The sequence below is a fragment of the Giraffa tippelskirchi genome, chromosome 9 (assembly GCF_054371585.1).
Source record: "Giraffa tippelskirchi isolate mGirTip1 chromosome 9, T2T-mGirTip1v1.2.pri, whole genome shotgun sequence".
Taxonomy (NCBI): domain Eukaryota; kingdom Metazoa; phylum Chordata; class Mammalia; order Artiodactyla; family Giraffidae; genus Giraffa; species Giraffa tippelskirchi.
Window position 1 is genome coordinate 72,957,723 of NC_137283.1, and position 16,909 is coordinate 72,974,631.

The following is a 16,909-nucleotide window of genomic DNA, read 5'->3' on the forward strand; positions in this document are numbered from 1 at the left end:
TGCGGTCAGTAAAATACGGGGGACAGGATAGCATGGGACTCCTGAGGCTAGGTCACAAGAGAGGCTGGGGCTTGCACCCTGACCTGTAGCACTTGCCTGGGGGAGGCCGCCTGTCACATCCTTAAGCAGCCCTGTGGAGAGGCCTACACCGAGGGGAACAAGGGCCCCCAGCCAAGAGGCAGCACAGACTTGTCAGCCATGTGATGAGCCTTCCTGGATTCTTGGCAAAACAGAAACCATGAGGAAAAATAATAAATGACTATTGTTTTAAGTCACTACCTCTTGGGGTGATTTATTACAAATAAATGGAGTAACTGGAGCACCATTGCTGAGTCCATACCAGCCCCCAGCTTCATTTATGCTGCAGACTTTTCCTGAGCTTCTATTATATGCCAAGCCCTGTGCTAGGCTGGGAGCCAATGGATGCTCTACACCCCTTGGGAACACAAATGAGGAATAATAAGTGACCGCAGAAGATCTTAAGGAAAATGCTATGGGAGTCCAGAGAAGAGATGATGCTTGTCTTTCCTTCATCAATAACAATTATTCATTCTTTCAATAAAATGTATTGCATGCTTTCTGGGAATCAGTCAGTGTGCTCTGCGATAGACACTGGTGGAAACATTCATTCCTGCTCTCAAGGCCAACATCACAGGCCGAGGAAACATCCCAGGAAAGTGGAAACGGGTAGTTGAATTTGGCATATTGTGACTTCAGCAAGAGCAGTTTCTGCAGAATGATGAAAACAGACAGTAGCATAAAAAAAAAGGAACTTGAGGCTGCCGGCGTAGATTTTTTTTTTTTTTCAAAACTATTAATGGCAGAGGAACAGAATGAGGTCAACAGCTTGGTTCTCCTGCCTGCCTGTACCCTGGGTTCCATCTGCTCCGCGGGTTTCATCTCCATGCTGGTGTCTGTCTCTTGTTCGCAGTCAGCAGGCTGAGATGATCAGAAAGGTTGACTGGCTCTTACCGTGAGAACTTCCCGGGAATGGGGGAGGGGAATCAGGCAGAGTCTGCAAGTCTGAGAGATGCCACTCTCAGTCCAGGCCCAGAATCTCTTAACTTGTCAGCATCACCCACATGACCTAGCTTGAGGGCATTTGCTCATTACCAGGGCTCTCAAGAGATTAGTCCGTAAACCCAGGAGGCCTGTTCTTCATTCTCACCGCTGTAACTGACAGTTCCTAGTATATACCAGTGTCTGCCCGCCAGGCTTGGTGAATGCGTCTCAGAATTCACAGGTTGACATTCATCCCCTGATGTGATGATACTGGTGGGGGGTGGGTATTGAGGGTTGATTTAGGCATTGGGGTGGAGCTCTTAGGAAAGGGATTAGTGCCCTTCTAAAGGAGACCCCAGAGGGCTCTCTGGCGCCTTCTGTTACATGAGGACACAGTAAAAGATGGAAGCCTATGAATCAGGAAGTAGACCCTCACCAGGTTTCAAATCACACCTTGATCTCAGACTTATAAACCTCTAGAACTATGAGAAATAAGTGCCTGTTGTTGAGGCCACTCATTCTGTGTATTTTTGTGATAGCAGCCAGCACCATGGAGGGAGTAAACATGAATAAGGACAGGGACACTGTATTGGATTCAAAGTCTGAAGCCTCTTCCTGTGTGTGACGGAGGCACAGCAGGGCACCTTCTAATCCAGGCACTGTTCTGTTAGGCCCCCGGCCTCTGGGACTCTGGTTCTATCTGAAGATCCCTCAGTGAGCAAATGATCCGTTGTTTGCAGCTGGATTATTCAGGGAGGCTGTTCCAAGCCTCTAATGTGTGCACGTACTAAATGGCTTCAGTTGCGTCTGACTCTTTGCGACGCTGTGGACTGTAGCTCTCCAGGCTCCTCTGTCCACGGGATTCTCCAGGCAAGAATACTGGAGCACATTGCCATTTCCTCCTCCAGGGGATCGTCCCAACCCAGGGATCAAACCCACGTCTCTTGTGTCTCCTGCCTTGGCAGGTGGGTTCTTTACCACCAGCACCACTGGGAAGGCCCATCTCTAAGGACCCATTCAGACGGGCTCTAGCCAAGCAGAATGCCCGCAGGAGGGCTGCAGGCCCCCTGCTCTGCCAGCTGCTGGGTTTGGGGAGCTCCAGGGCAGCTGGGAGAGGGCAGGCAGGGCTCCTGGGGGTGGCGGTCATGATTGTCTGACAACTAGCAGGGACTGTCTCAATTTTCAGCTGCCAACAGGCTGACTGTCAGCCTCTCTTGTGGGTGTGAACACCTTGATTGGGACAGGATCCTTCAGAAGGCTTTCTTTTGGGGAAGGCTCATTTCAACCCAAAACTATTTAATGCTGGATCAAAATGTAGTTCTCAGAGGAAAGCTCAGTTTCTAAGTTCTTGAAGATACACCGTTGTTGCTCCAGGTATTATTTCTACTAAAAGGCAGCAAATTGTAATGGGTTGATATTTTTCTTCCTCAGAGCCCTTCACAGTAGGTGACACATTACAGGCACTTTTAAATGCTCTCTGATGAATTATTAGATTAATGAACAAACAAGCCTAACCCAGGAACCGTGTGTTCCTTCAAACTGATATCTATGACTTTCATCAAAATTTGTTAACAAATAGAGTATTAATGCAAAGATAGCTCACTGATTTCCTTCCTACTGGGAACTCTTAGCAGTTCATGGATTTCAACAGTCACTCAATACCTTCACTACAATACATTCACACACTGTGATTGTAATGACATGATATCTTTAGCTATCTTTGCCATTACAAAACACAGAAAGGGGTGATTTTTGTTTTGAGTTTCAAATGTGTAACAAAAATTAAATGAGACAAACATTTAATGTGTCTTGCTATAGGTTTGATCATTCAGAAATCCTTGGAGGGATCACAGAGCCCAGTCTGACCCCAAGTGCAAATGAACCACAACTGCCAAATATTTTTAAATGTATTTTTTAACTTTGAAATAATTATTAAACCGTCTTGTCATTTTTCCTCCCAAAGTAATGGCACAAATCATTGGTTGTGACTAGCCTCCTATTCATCTAGCAATCCATTTAAGTGGAAACTTTCTTTTCTAATTTCTTCTTTTATGTTTTGTAAGATAGAAGGAACAAAAAAACTCAGAGTGTAATAGACGTCTGGGCTTGCACTTGGGAGTCATGGAAATCTATATGGAATAATTCCCAAGACAGCGTTTTCAAGGTTCTACCATAATGAGTAAAATGTCATTCCTAGGAATTTATAGTAGACACCAGTCAGCCTGCACTGATCTTTAACCCCTGATACAGGAGTTTCTCAAAGAATATTAATTGATGGTGACAGAATAGTACATGAACTGTTTTAAGGTGAGAAGAAGCAAACCTGGGTAAACTCAATAGAGGAAATCGATCTTGAAGTGTTAATTCCACTTATTATGTCAGTTATATGGTAGAGTATTTCAGTATTCCTTCAGAAAAATGTAAATGGTCTAACAGTTTTAGGGCTTGGTTACAAAGACAGAGGTGAAGATTGAGGTAGAAAATACAATGTTGCAATCTCCTTCCTGCCAAATCCTAGGGGACCTTGATTTAATTCCTCCCACTCTTCTTCCAGCATTGTCGGTCTCTCCCTCTTTACTGTTTCTCTCTCTCTCTCTCTCTCTCTCTCACACACACACACACACACACAGATCTTCCTTAGCTTCAGAAAAAAGTCGTAAACTAAAGTAGATGCTGCTATGGATACCATCCCGGTCTTTACCTTCCATTCACTACCGAATCTCTCCACAAATGCATTTGGCCCATTTGTCTTCTCACGGACACCTTGGGTTAGTCAATGAATTTTTCAGGTGTGAAACCAAAAGCACAATTCATAAAACTTTTTTAAAAGCCATAAATTGTTTTTGATCAATATTTAAAACTTTGCTCTGAAAATGATTCTGTTAGGAGAATTAAGAGACAAGCTACAGATTGGGGAAAATATTAGCAAACCATGTATCAAAAAATTACTTGTCTACAGGATATATAAAGAACCTTCAAAATCAAACAATAAGAAAAGAACCACATTTTTTTAAATGGGCAAAATACTTGAATAGGCACTTCACCAGAGAAAATATGCAGATGGCCAAAAGACATTTAAGCACATAAAAAAAAAGTTCCATAACATTAGCCATTTATGGAAATGCAAATTAAAATTACAATATGATACCGCTACATGCATGCATACGTGCTAAGTCGCTTCGGTCAGGTCCAACTCTTTGTGACCCTATGGACTGTGGCCCACCAGGCTCCTCGTCCATGGGATTCTCCAGGCAAGAATACTGCACTGGGTTGCCATGCTCTCCTCCAGGGGATCTTCCTGACCCAGGGATCAAACCCATGTCTCTTATGTCTCCTGCATTGGCACTTTACATTCTGTACCACTAGCGCCACCTGGAAAGCCACCTACCTACTAGGGAAAATAGCAAAAAAACAAAAAGCAAAACACTGACAATACCAAGTGTTGAAAGGATGCACAGCCGCTGGAACTCTCGCGTATTGCCGATGGAGATCCAAAATGACACAGACACTCTGGAACAAGCTGGTAGTTTCTTATAAAGTTAAAAACACACTTACCGTATGATCCAGCAGTCCCATTTAACCTAGAGAAATGAATACTTAAATTCACAGGAAAAAAAAACCAGCAACTTTATTCATAATCACCAATTTTTTAAAAAATTTTATTGGAGTAGAGTTGCTTTATAACATTGTATTAGTTTCTACTGCACAACAAAGTGAATCAGCTATACGTACACATTTAATCCCTCTTTTCTGCATTTCCTTCCCATTTAGGTTGCCACAGAACACTGAATACACAGAGTTTCTTGGGCTGTCCGGTAGTTTCTCTTTAGTTACCTGTTTTGCATATAGTCTCAGCAGTGTAAATATGACAATCTCAATCTCATCCCATCCCTATTCATCCCACCCCACCCTTTTCCCTTTGGTATCCATACCTTTGTTCTTTACATCTGTGTCTATTTATTTGTAAATAAGATTGTCTATATCAATTTTTTCAGAGTCCACCTACATGCATAAATATACAATATTTGTTGTTTCTCTTTCTGACTTACTTCTCTCTGCATGGTAGTCTCTAGGTCCATACATGTCTCTTCAGATGACCCAATTGCATTCATTTTTGTGACTGAGTAATATTCCATTGTGGGTGGAATACACAGGTGGGTAGAACCCACCTGCCATTGCAGAAGACATAATAGATGCAGGTTCGATCCCTGGGTTGGACAGATCCCCTGGAGAAGAGAATGGCAACCCACTCCAGTATTCTTGCCTGGAGAATTTTGTGGATAGAGGGGTCTGGTGGGCTACAGTCCATGGGGTTGCAAGCAGTCAGACACAACTGAGTGAGCAATAATTTTTTCACAGGGAGGAAGAACAGATGATGGGCTGCAGGCATTAGGGGTGAGGGAAGTGGTGAGTAGAGATTGTATTAATAGTAGAGAAATTTTGATGGTTATGGAACTGTTTTCTGTCTTGATTGAGTTAGTGATTATTTGAATCTATACATGTATTAGGGCTTCCCTGTTAGCTCAATGGTAAAGAATCTGCCTGCAATGCAGAAGACGCAGGAGACACCAATTTGATCATTGGGTCAGCAAGATCTCCTGGAGGAAAAAATGGAAACCCACTCCAGTATTCTTTCTGCGAAAATCCCTTGGACAGAGAAACCTGGCCAGCTACAGTCCAGGGGGTCACAAAGCGTCATATATGACTACACACACACACACACACACACACACACACACACAAGCACACACACACACATGAATTAAAATACATAGAAGTATATAGCAAAAGAGTTATTTTTATGGTATATTAGTTTAACAGAATTTTAATAGTGATAAAAATAATAAAAGCTTAAATTTTGTGCTTACATATAATTCTAGTGCCATCTCAATTGTTATTTAGGTTATTTAGAATGTTTTGCTATTTAAAAAATGAATGTGTTTAGTACCAAGTGATAAAGATAGCATGAATTTTCTTCTACAAGTCTTCCCAACACAGGGAATTGCACAGAGTTGAAAATCACAAAATATCACCCTGGATCCCCAAAAGGAAGATATCAAGATTTTCCATAAAAATTCAATATATACTTCATATCTCTAATACACCTTACTCTTTGTAAGATATTCAGTATGTAGTTATTGAATACATTTGAATTAACCTACTGCAGTGACTAAAAAGCTAAATAAACAATATAGATCGAATTTGTGGGGAGAAAAACAGGCCTTGATGTACTAAGAGAAAGGCCATCACCATGGTGACTGGTTTTCGAGATGCCAAAGAACCTTCTACAGTCTTCCTGGTCAGCATGTAAAAGAGACACGGATATGACTCTTCTTCAGGATGGTCCAGTGAAACTACAGCCAAACCTACCTCTTCGAGATGAACATGCCTGATGAAGGCCAATTACTAGTCCACTCACCAACCCACGCCATGATGAACTGACTGAGTGGAGTCTGTGTATGCATGCAGTGTGTGGGCAACTGAAAATTTTGTATTAGTACAACTGTTACAAATCAAAGATTTGGCTCAGGGACGTAGAGCACTTAAAAGAATGTCACTTCTTCAGCACTTATGACAAAAAATAAAACTGTCAAAACGATTGCAAGTCCATCACTTTTCTGGAACCCATCTGAGAGCTGAGGTTGGAGGACCACCAACGAGCCCCAAACCTAGGGGCTGACAGGCTTCTCCTGGCGGGATGAGCCATGGCCACTGTTACCCCAGGACAGACACAACCAGACCCTCAGCCAGACCAGCCAGCAAACTGGTACAGGCTGAGTGTGAGCTGGTGAGAGACGTGGAGCCTCTGAAAACTGCGAGTGGAGGAGGGCGTGCACCTTTGCAGGCAGGCTCTTCTCCACGGACCTCAAAGGGGACTGAGAAAGAGCCCTGGTCATGGAGGTCTGACGACCAGAATAGCAGCCTCTGCTTGAGGAGTAAAACCATCCTACCAGGACCTTTCTCCCTCATCTTGCCTGGGCAACAAAAGCCTTAAGGTCTAAGTGTGAAGTGTTACTCGCTCAGTCGTGACCAACTGTTTGTGACCCCAAGGACTGTAGCCCTCCAGACTCCTCTGTCCATGGAATTCCCCAAGCAAGAACACCTGGAGTGGGCAGCCATTCCCTTCTCCAGGGGATCTTCCTGACCCAGGGATCAAACCCCAGTCTCCTGAACTGGCAGGCAGATTCTTTACCATCTGAGTCACCAGGGAACCCCCAAGAGAGTCAGATACCAAATGTTATCACCCATAGGATGTGGGTGAAAAACTGTTGCAGCTGAGAAAAGGAACAGAAAATAATCCTTTCACCCCTAGTTTCAGTTCACCTTGGACAGACACGGGGTCTTCAGCACTAAGACTGGGGAAGTCCCTGCAGACTGTGAGGAGACGGTTACCCTAAGCCTGGGCAAGGCCCGAGAATTCCTTTAGGGTGAAGGATCACCATGTGGCTGAGGGAAGGTCAGGAGCACTATGGACACCACAGCCCCAGATACTGTGCCTGTCAAACACGGAGGCATCACAGCAAAGAACTCCCTCCACCACCACCAGGCTCACAACCTGAGGGACGGGCTGCTGCTGTAGACAGACCCTCCCTGGGGGCAGTGCAAAAGGGGGACCTAGAGCAGAGGGTGAGCAAACAAAACATCGAGCAAAAACTATCAGCAATTTGCCCTCAATGGAAACATGAGAAGTCGCTAAGGTGTCTGATGCCGGTGGGCACACCAAGGAGGGAACCTCAGACTCATCCAAGTCCAACTCAAAGTCACACAGCTGCAATTCTAGCAGGAGGACATGTGCACACATTCCCAGACATTTTTGTTTTTGTTCAGTTGCTCAGTCATGTCCAACTCTTTGCAACCTCATGGATTGCAACACGCCAGGCCTCCCTGTCCTTCACTATCTCCCGGAGATTGCTCAAAATCATGTCCATTGAGTCAGTGATGCCATCCAACCATCTCATCCACTGTCATCCCCTTCTCCTCCCGCCTTCAATCTTTTCCAGCATCACGGTCTTTTCCAGTGAGTCAGCTCTTTGCATCAGGTGGCCTAAGTATTGAAGCTACAGCTTTGGCATCAGTTCTTCCAATGAATATTCAGGGTAGATTTCCTTTAGGATTGACTGGTTGGATCTCCTTGCTGTCCAAGGGACTCTCAAGAGTTCTAGGCATAAAAGCTATTTTTCTCATCTCAAGTGTCCTAAACAAGGTGTCTGGCTTTCAGTAAAAAATTATGAGGCATGCAAAAAGGTGAGAACAGACAATACCCTGTCAAAAATTAAAGCAATTAACAGAACTAGATTCAGGTGTGGAGAGATGTGAGCACTACCTGATGGAGATTTAAAATAACTGAGTAACATGAAAAAGCTCTAAGAGGAGAGGAGGACAGTATGCAAGATCTGAGGGGTCAGGTCAGCAGAGAGATGAGAATTATAAGAATCAACCCACTGAAATGCAAACCACAGAACTGAAACCACAGTAGATGCCTTCAATGGGCTCATCAGTAAACTTAACAAAAAGTCAGTGAACTTGATAATTGATCAGCAGAAATTACATAAACTGAAACACAAAGAGGAAGAAAATATTATTGGGTTGGGCAAAAAGTTCATTTGGGTTTTTCCACAACCAGAGCGAACATTTTGGCCAACCCAAATAAATCCCCTAAATATTTCCCCAAGAGAGCTGAAAACTCATGTCCACACAGATGCCTCTCCGGCCTCTACTCAGAATCACCCCAAATGATTTCTCCTCTGTGAATGGAAGAACAAGGTGTGTCACCTGTTCAGCAGGCAAAAGGACTGGACCATTTATTCACTATGGCGACAACACTGACGACTCACCCGTATATTTGCCAATGAAAGCAGCCAGACTCTGAAGGTCATAGAGTCTACGACACTAATTTTGTAACTTTCTGGAAATGGCCCAGAGACAGAAAACAGAAGTGGGACTGCTTCAGACTGGAGGTGGGGCTGTGCTTGTCTGCACAGAGGCAGCCAAGGGAACTTTGTGGGGGACAGCAAAAATCACCCTGCCTCATGGTTGTGGTGGTGGATACCTGGATTGAAGCAACTGTCAAACCCAGAGAATCAGACACCACAACGAGTAAATTTTACTCTAAATTAAAAGATAGCAGGGTGTGTGGGGCACCCCCAAATAGAATACAAACCCTAACAAATGTTACTTATCTAACCTATGAATATGTAACATCACTACCTAATTCAGGTGGGGAAGGAAGGACCCAATTCAACAGCTTTGGAAAGCAGTATTTTGATTGAATACTGTTAAGGCTAAAAACAAAAAGTATTCTAGTTAGCCAATATGCTCCTCACAGAGATATGAGTTAGCAATTCTGAACCTACTTTCTGTGAGCTAGAGTGAACAAAAAGTAAATTAACTGTAAACCCTGAGCACCGGATTTCTAAATGTCAGAGAAGGAATAAACTCTGTTGTATTAGTTTTGGGCTGAAATTGGGTTGAAAGATAGATATCATTGGATTGAAAGCTAGCTAGCTAGACCAAAATATTATAGACAGGCCAATAAAATATAGAATAAACATAAATGTGCTTATTTACACATACATTTAAAATGTATATCTTCATCATAAGTGTGTATGCATGGGGTTAATATACATATTATGTTACACACACAGATATGTATGTATATACATATGATCTACCTTTGTTGATTCAAATTCATGTGCCTCCTTTAACACCGGCTCAATGCCACCTCATTCACGAAGCTTCCCAGTTATAGCTCTGCAGATTCCCATGGCGCTTTATAGCTCTCACAGCACTGGTCAGATCTGTCTTGGGCTTTTGGATATTCTTCCATAGAGCAAATTCCGAAAGGTCTTGTTTGACTTTCTTCTTTTATGACCTGCTGCCCCCCACCCCCGGCCATGACCTCCTAAATGGTACAGTTCCTCAGAAAATTTACTGAAGAGAATTCATGTCAGAGGTGCCAAGATACAAATCTGAGTGTCTAGGAACCAATGTGCCCTTGGGGTAGCAGTTCTCCTTAAGCTAGATTGCCTGGGGCCTTAGAAAGTCCCAAGAGCCTCTGTAGGCTTCAGCCCTGCAGCCTCAACACTCCGCATTCTCTGTGGTGCCATCTAGTCCCAATAGCCATGGAATGAAAAGGCAGTGCTGATGAGCCCGCCTGGATGCCTCCAGCCTTCACTGCTCCTCGCCCCCCGTGCCCAGCCCAGCCCAGCCCGCTCTCTCCCAGCTTCTGCGCTGCCAAGAATGCTTGTGCCAGCCCTTGTCCTGTTCTCTCCAGCCACCCTCTCCTGTCCATTGCTGCCAGAGCCTCTCCTGCAAACTTCTGAAGGCTTGCGAGCTGATCATCCTGTTTTGTACTCTTTACTTCAACCCCCTCTGTATACGGCAGTTAGAAAGATTATTTAAAAATCTAAATCGTATCATGCATCTGTTGCCAATTCTCCAGTAACTTCCCATTGTGCTTAGAGTAAAACCCAGCCACTTTTTATTTATTTTTGTCCTCAAGGCTCTGCACACAACTACACACCCAGTCATGAGCCTCCTCTCAGTTCCTGAAACTCAGTTGCCTCTTTCCTTCTTCAGGGCGTCAGGAATCACAGTGTACTTCCGCTAGAGCCGAGCATCTTAAATCGCCCACTGTGAATTAGCGACTGAACAACAAGGATCAGATCTCGCCTCCTCAGTCTATCATAGAATTCTATTTTGTAAAATACAGTAAAAATTGAATACCAGAGAAAAATTTTAAAGATGTTTTGGTTTTAGCTTGAACAGACATCAAAGTAGTCTATCAAATCACTGCAAATGTTTTCAAATGGGCATTCTCAATTTCTGAGCAGATCTCCTTAGGGTTCCAGAACAGCTTGCTGATGTGGGCTACTGAGTTACCCTGTGTCTGACCGGTTCCATCTGCTCTTTAAGGTCATGGCTTAAATGTCATTTCCTCCAAGAGTCTGCCCTGACCATACTGTCTAATTGGGCCCATTTCCCTCTATAATATTTTCTATCACCGCATTCTATTTGTTTCATTCATAACACTTACCTAAATTACACACACAAATTTCTCTGCTTACAGTGTTCCCTGCCCCTTCTTTGTAAATTCCAGGTGGCAGGGATTGTGACCATTTTTTTCCCTAATGCGAATCAATTGCAAAGTCAAAAATGTCAAATTCTATTGGAGACTAATGGATTTCTCAGAGCCTTTAATGTGCTGATATGAAGTGTGACATTCCAAGAGCAGGTTATAAAGTGCAGAGTTTCCCAAACTCATTTGCCCAAGAGATTCTTTCTTAGGATGTATTCTGTGGAGTATATTGTAGAAAATACTGACCTAAAGAAACATCCAGAAATGTTGTTTATGCTGAAACTGCTTTCACTAGGTTATAAACTTAAAGTTGCACCGATATTTGAACTTAACCTGTCATCATCATTTCATGGGTGGAGAAAGCAGAGAACTGGCATCATACCAAAGACGTGGGGGGACAGGGACATGTGACCTTCACTTGCCCATTTTGCTGTCAGACACCTTTCTACCTTTTCATATGCTGGGGTTAAAACACTTAAAATTAAATTTCCCAGGTTTCTCAGCCACATAATTTCTCTGGACAGGTTCTTCCAAAAAGAGGTGGATAGAAGGAGACTGAAAAGCTGAAGGAAAAGGAAACTTTTTAAAAAATTCTGCTTCTGACAGCCGTGGGTGACCTTAGGCTTCCTCGGCCTTGCCAAGGCTGGCTGGTGGCTGCTGTTCTCACATCGTCCATAGGTCAAGAAGCACAAGCCAGCCACAGCCAGCTAGCTGTGCCTTCCACAGCCGTCCGTGGCTGCAGCAGTAGACAAGGGCTTTTGCAGTGAAGTGGCTCCCAGCCTTCAGCAGTGACTGCTGTGAGCATCGGGAGAAGGCACTGGCGACCCACTCCAGTCCTCTTGCCTGGAAAATCCCATGGACAGAGGAGCCTGGTAGGCTGCAGTCCATGGGGTCGCTAGGAGTCAGACACGACTGAGTGACTTCACTTTCACTTTTCACTTTCATGCATTGGAGAAAGAAATGGCAACCACTCCAGTGTTCTTGCCTAGAGAATCTCAGAGATGGGGGAGCCTGGTGGGCTGCCATCTATGGGGTCGCACAGAGTCGGACACAACTGATGTGACTTAGCAGCAGCAGCAGCTGTGAGCATCCTCCCACAACTGGCAACACTGCCTGTTCCCTTGGGTCCCCCAGCCAGGGCTGGGAGTGACTTGTTGTCATCACTGACCCTTCATTAGTCCATCTTCTACTCCACCAGACCTTTCAACACTGTTGACACCAATTCCTCGTGTGAAATCTCCTCCATCTGAAATACCTAGAATGAGTTCTGACACTGACTGATATGGGATCAGGGTGGGAAACTGTTGGGCAATGTTGAATAATATCCCCTTAACTGGGAGAAAGAACTTTGAGAAAAGGAAGCAGGCAACTCCATAAAGTACAGCCATGAATGTTATTGTGGAGAACTTACCTACAGGCAGGATCAGGCGGATGACAATGCAGGTCATCGGCAGCTGTAACTCTGCACCAGCAGAAAGGATACAGGGGAATTGAAGGGGCCAAAGCTACAGTCTGAATCCACTAGAGAGACAGCTGTCTGCAGCAAAGGGAACTGGGGGCTTCTCCTCTTCCTGAGGGGGTCTCATAATTATTGACCATCTGCATCAGCAAAAGGCACCCTTCCAGTTTTCATGTCACATGAGAGCAAAGGTAGAGGTTGGTGGGGACCCACCTGTCGTGGGCACATCCCTCGTGAGTTAGGCTAAAGCTAGCTCAGTGCTGCAGAGAGGAGGGGGTGTGACTGGGAGCCTAAGACAGAGCTGACAAAGGACAGCCAGGGTGGTTCCTCACCAGGCAGATTGCGTGAGGGCAGAGAAACGTCACCTGCTGTCTGACGTCAGTATGAGTCAAGAAGTAAGCATTCAGAGAAATTTCCAGAGCAAAGCAGAGCCATGAATCATGGAAACAAAACCACGAGTGAAAACAGGCGCCCGGGGCACTGATCCCCATCAGTCATGGAGTGACTTCTGCAGTCCCTTCAGTTCTGAGCCTGACTGTCCTCACTTTCTTCCTCCACGATTGTTCCAACACCCCAGTGTGCACGGAGGCCCATAGCACCACCGTCTCTCCCAAGCCACCCCAGCTGGATGAGCTAAGTCTATGTCAAGTGCTCAGTCTGCCAACACCGCTGTAGAACAGGGCCCCCAATTCCCAGCTCTCTCTCCAGCTACAGTATCACCCAGAAGCCTGGGCAGACAAGCTGGAGTTGCCACTTCTCAACATTGACTAGCTACTTGTTTTGTGAGGCACTGGGCAGGGATAAAACAAGCTCACTCTATGGTGTCCCGGAGACAACAACATATACAAACAACAGTAAAGCTCTGAGGGAAGCAAGAGCCATCGCAGAGATAAAAGCAAAGGCGACAAGAGTGGCAAGAAGGAGCAATTAATTCTAAGGGGATCCTTCCCTCCAAAGACTCCACAGACAATTCACTGCATGTGGTGGAACACAAAGGTCACACCCCAGAAAGATGGAGGGAGGTCCGACCAGGTAGGACCATCAGAGGCAGATCTAGAATCTCACTCTTTATGGCACCAGGAAGCTGCGCTTAGCCATGTGCGACTGTTTGCGACCCCATAGACCGTGGCCCATTTGGCTCCTCTGTCCATGGAATTAGCCCATCAAGGCTATGGGAGTGGGTTGCCATTTTCTCCCCCAGGAGACCTTCCCCACCCAGGGATCAAACCCATGTCTCCTGCATTGGCAGGCAGATTCTTTACCATTGAGCCACCTGGGAAGCTACGTGAGGCTTTTAAACTAAAAAAGAATGTGAAAGAGTTTTAAAACTCAAAATATATAAATATAGTAATAATGTTACTTGAGGAAGAAAATATTGAGCGTTCCATACTATTTTTATATCTCTGTTACTTTCAGAGTATATGTATGGTATCCCACCAGTATACCAGGACACCAAGTCAATCAGCTAGAGGGCTGCCCCATAAGAATGATACAAGCAGGTCAATGGAAATGTTGTTGGAAAGAAATCATTATGTTGAAAGACTAAAAATGCAGTTGCAAGAAAGAATGTAATAGCTCTTTGAACAATCTAGAATGAAAATGACATTTAGGTTTCCATTTATTACTGATTTGGAAGGACAGTGAAACATAATAGCTTACGGATATAAAGAATTTAGAAATGTGATTCAGCATTGCATAACAAGAAGCAAAGTCCAGAAATATATTCCAAACTGATTTAATTCCTGCATATTCCATGATCAGGTAAGAAATAGTCATGCCACAGAGATTTAGAATGCCATTACATGGGAAATTAGTTAGGAGCATTCTAAGTGAAATGGCAGAAACACTGACAAAGTCAGCACTATTCTGAGCTATATATAAATGAGGAACACTAATCCAGGTGAGGAAATTTTAAACCCTTTCAAACAATCTTAGGATAAATTGCTCCCAAAATATCTCATTTACCTTTGATTACCACTATATCAAAAAGATGGAGACAAGTTGAATGGAGAACTAATAAAACCAGCTTAGTACTGAGGAAACTGATTTATGAAAAATATTATAAGAACAAAATAGGCACCACTTTGTAAAGAGATGACTAAGGGATGGTGACACTCTATAAATATTTGAAAGGTGAAAACATCCAGTAGGGGAGGAATTATTTAGCATGTTATAAAGAGCTATAATTACAGTTTATGGAATGAAATCAGACAACCAAGATTTAAAGCATTCAAAACCACTTACCTCAAGATACTGGGGAACTGTATTCAAAAAGATAGTGTGCTCTTTGGGGACAGTTGAATGCTTTTGTCTGGTTTGTTTAAATGTCTACTTAAAAAAAAAAATCAATACAATGAAGAGAGATAGGCATAAGTCTCTTTGTAAGTGTATTTTACTTTGTTTGGTTCATTTATTAATTTTTCACACTCTCTTATTCTAAAAGAATATCCAGTGGCTCACTCAGCTGTTTGACAATAGAAACAGAAGACAGACAGAATCCATAACTTCTTCCCCAATCAGATGTGACTCTTTTCTACTGGACCTAGTTGCTAGCATCGAGCAAAACTCACTAACTGGAATTTTGCGTAAACATTACTAAAGGAATGTAAAACCACTGATCTAGACTAACTGGAGCTATGTACCTAACTGAGGTACAGACAAATGCCGGCTGCTTTACACTGACAAGACTGAAGACTTCATTCGCACCTGACACTAATTACCGCCTCTTTCCTGAACTGTCTCTCCCTGTGAAAAATCTAGATGTGCAGCCACAATCACTTTGTGGCTCCTCGTTCTATATCTTATCCTGGATATCCTGCTGTCTCCTCCGACTCATTAGACCTCAGATCAAATTCATTCGACAAACAAAATAAACTGTGCCGCTCATTTTGTGTGTGTCAGGCGCTGCAGTGTCCAGCTAGAGATAAAACCATGGTTGCGAAAGACTCCCTGGGGATGAGCCCTGGATCTTATCCCCCACCACGAGCCACTTCCCAGTTTTAACCTCCATCATTCTGTCTTAAACACTATCTGAAGCTGGGTTCCCAAGAAGTGCATAATTTGCTGAGATTATGGGTCATAACCTATTGCTGCTGCTGCTAAGTCGCTTCAGTCGTGTCCAACTCTGTGCGACCCCATAGATGGCAGCCCAGCAGGCTCCGCCATCCCTGGGATTCTCCAGGCAAGAACAATGGAGTGGGTTGCCATTTCCTTCTCCAGTGCATGAAAGGGAAAAGTGAAAGTGAAGTCGCTCAGTCGTGTCCGACTTTTCGCGACCCCATGGACTGCAGCCTACCAGGCTCCTCCGTCCATGGGATTTTCCAAGCAAGAGTAGTGGAGTGGGTTGCCATTGCCTTCTCCAAGCATTTTTGGAGAAAAAGAGTAAGGGAAGCAAGAGACAGTGGAGGAAGCAGTTATTGGATAAGGCTGTGGTCCCAGCTGGAGGCCCAGTTTCAACCTGATCTGTGGGGAACTCTGGAGCATAAGTTGTACCAATGAGTTGATCTCACCGTGAGACCAGAGGGACTGCGTTTTGTACGTTCACATCAATTAATCATGAACCGCCGGCTGCTGTCTCCCCAGGTGGCATGCACCTTCTCAGCAGTTCTGCTCTCATTCTTTGAGCAGATGACAATTTTCTGGAGAAGTCAGGCCGCTCTGAGTAATTACAGGCAGCTCCGTACGCAACTGGGCATCCGCGTGCTTCCTGGTGCACAGCGCCTGACTGGCTCCCAGCCCTGCCTGCTACAAACACCATCACTGCCCAGCCGCTCAGCGCCACAACTCCTGTTTCTACCAAGTCAAACTGGAGCAGTCACTACATCTTGAAAATTCTCCCTTTACGCTGTATTTCTTGAGTTCTTCCCTTCTTATTTTTTCCCAGTCACCATTTGAAACTGCCCAAGTTGTTACTGATTTGCACTTAAACTACAAGCACATGTTCCTAATGAGACTCCAGATTTCCAAAGACAAAAAGGCATCACTGCTGGGCAGAGCCATTAGGTGGGGATGAGGTTTTCTGGAAAGGACGTGCTCTGATGAAAGCCACAGGAGACACAAGTTCAGTCCTTGGGTCAGGAAGATCCCCTGGAGTAGGAAATGGCAACCCACTCCAGTATTGTTGCCTGGAAAACTCCATGGACAAAGGAGCCTGGCAGACAGACAGAGGAGCCTGGTGGGCTATAGTCCATGAAGCTGCAAAGAGTTGGACATGACTGAGCACCCCTCACATGCATATGCTCTGATGAAATGTACAGCCTTCAGCTCCAGTTACAGGTGCTGCAGATCTTCCGATATTTCAAGTCAGAAATCCAAAATGTGTTGTGAGGCCTTCTAAATTTCATATGGGATACATAATTTCCCAGGTTACT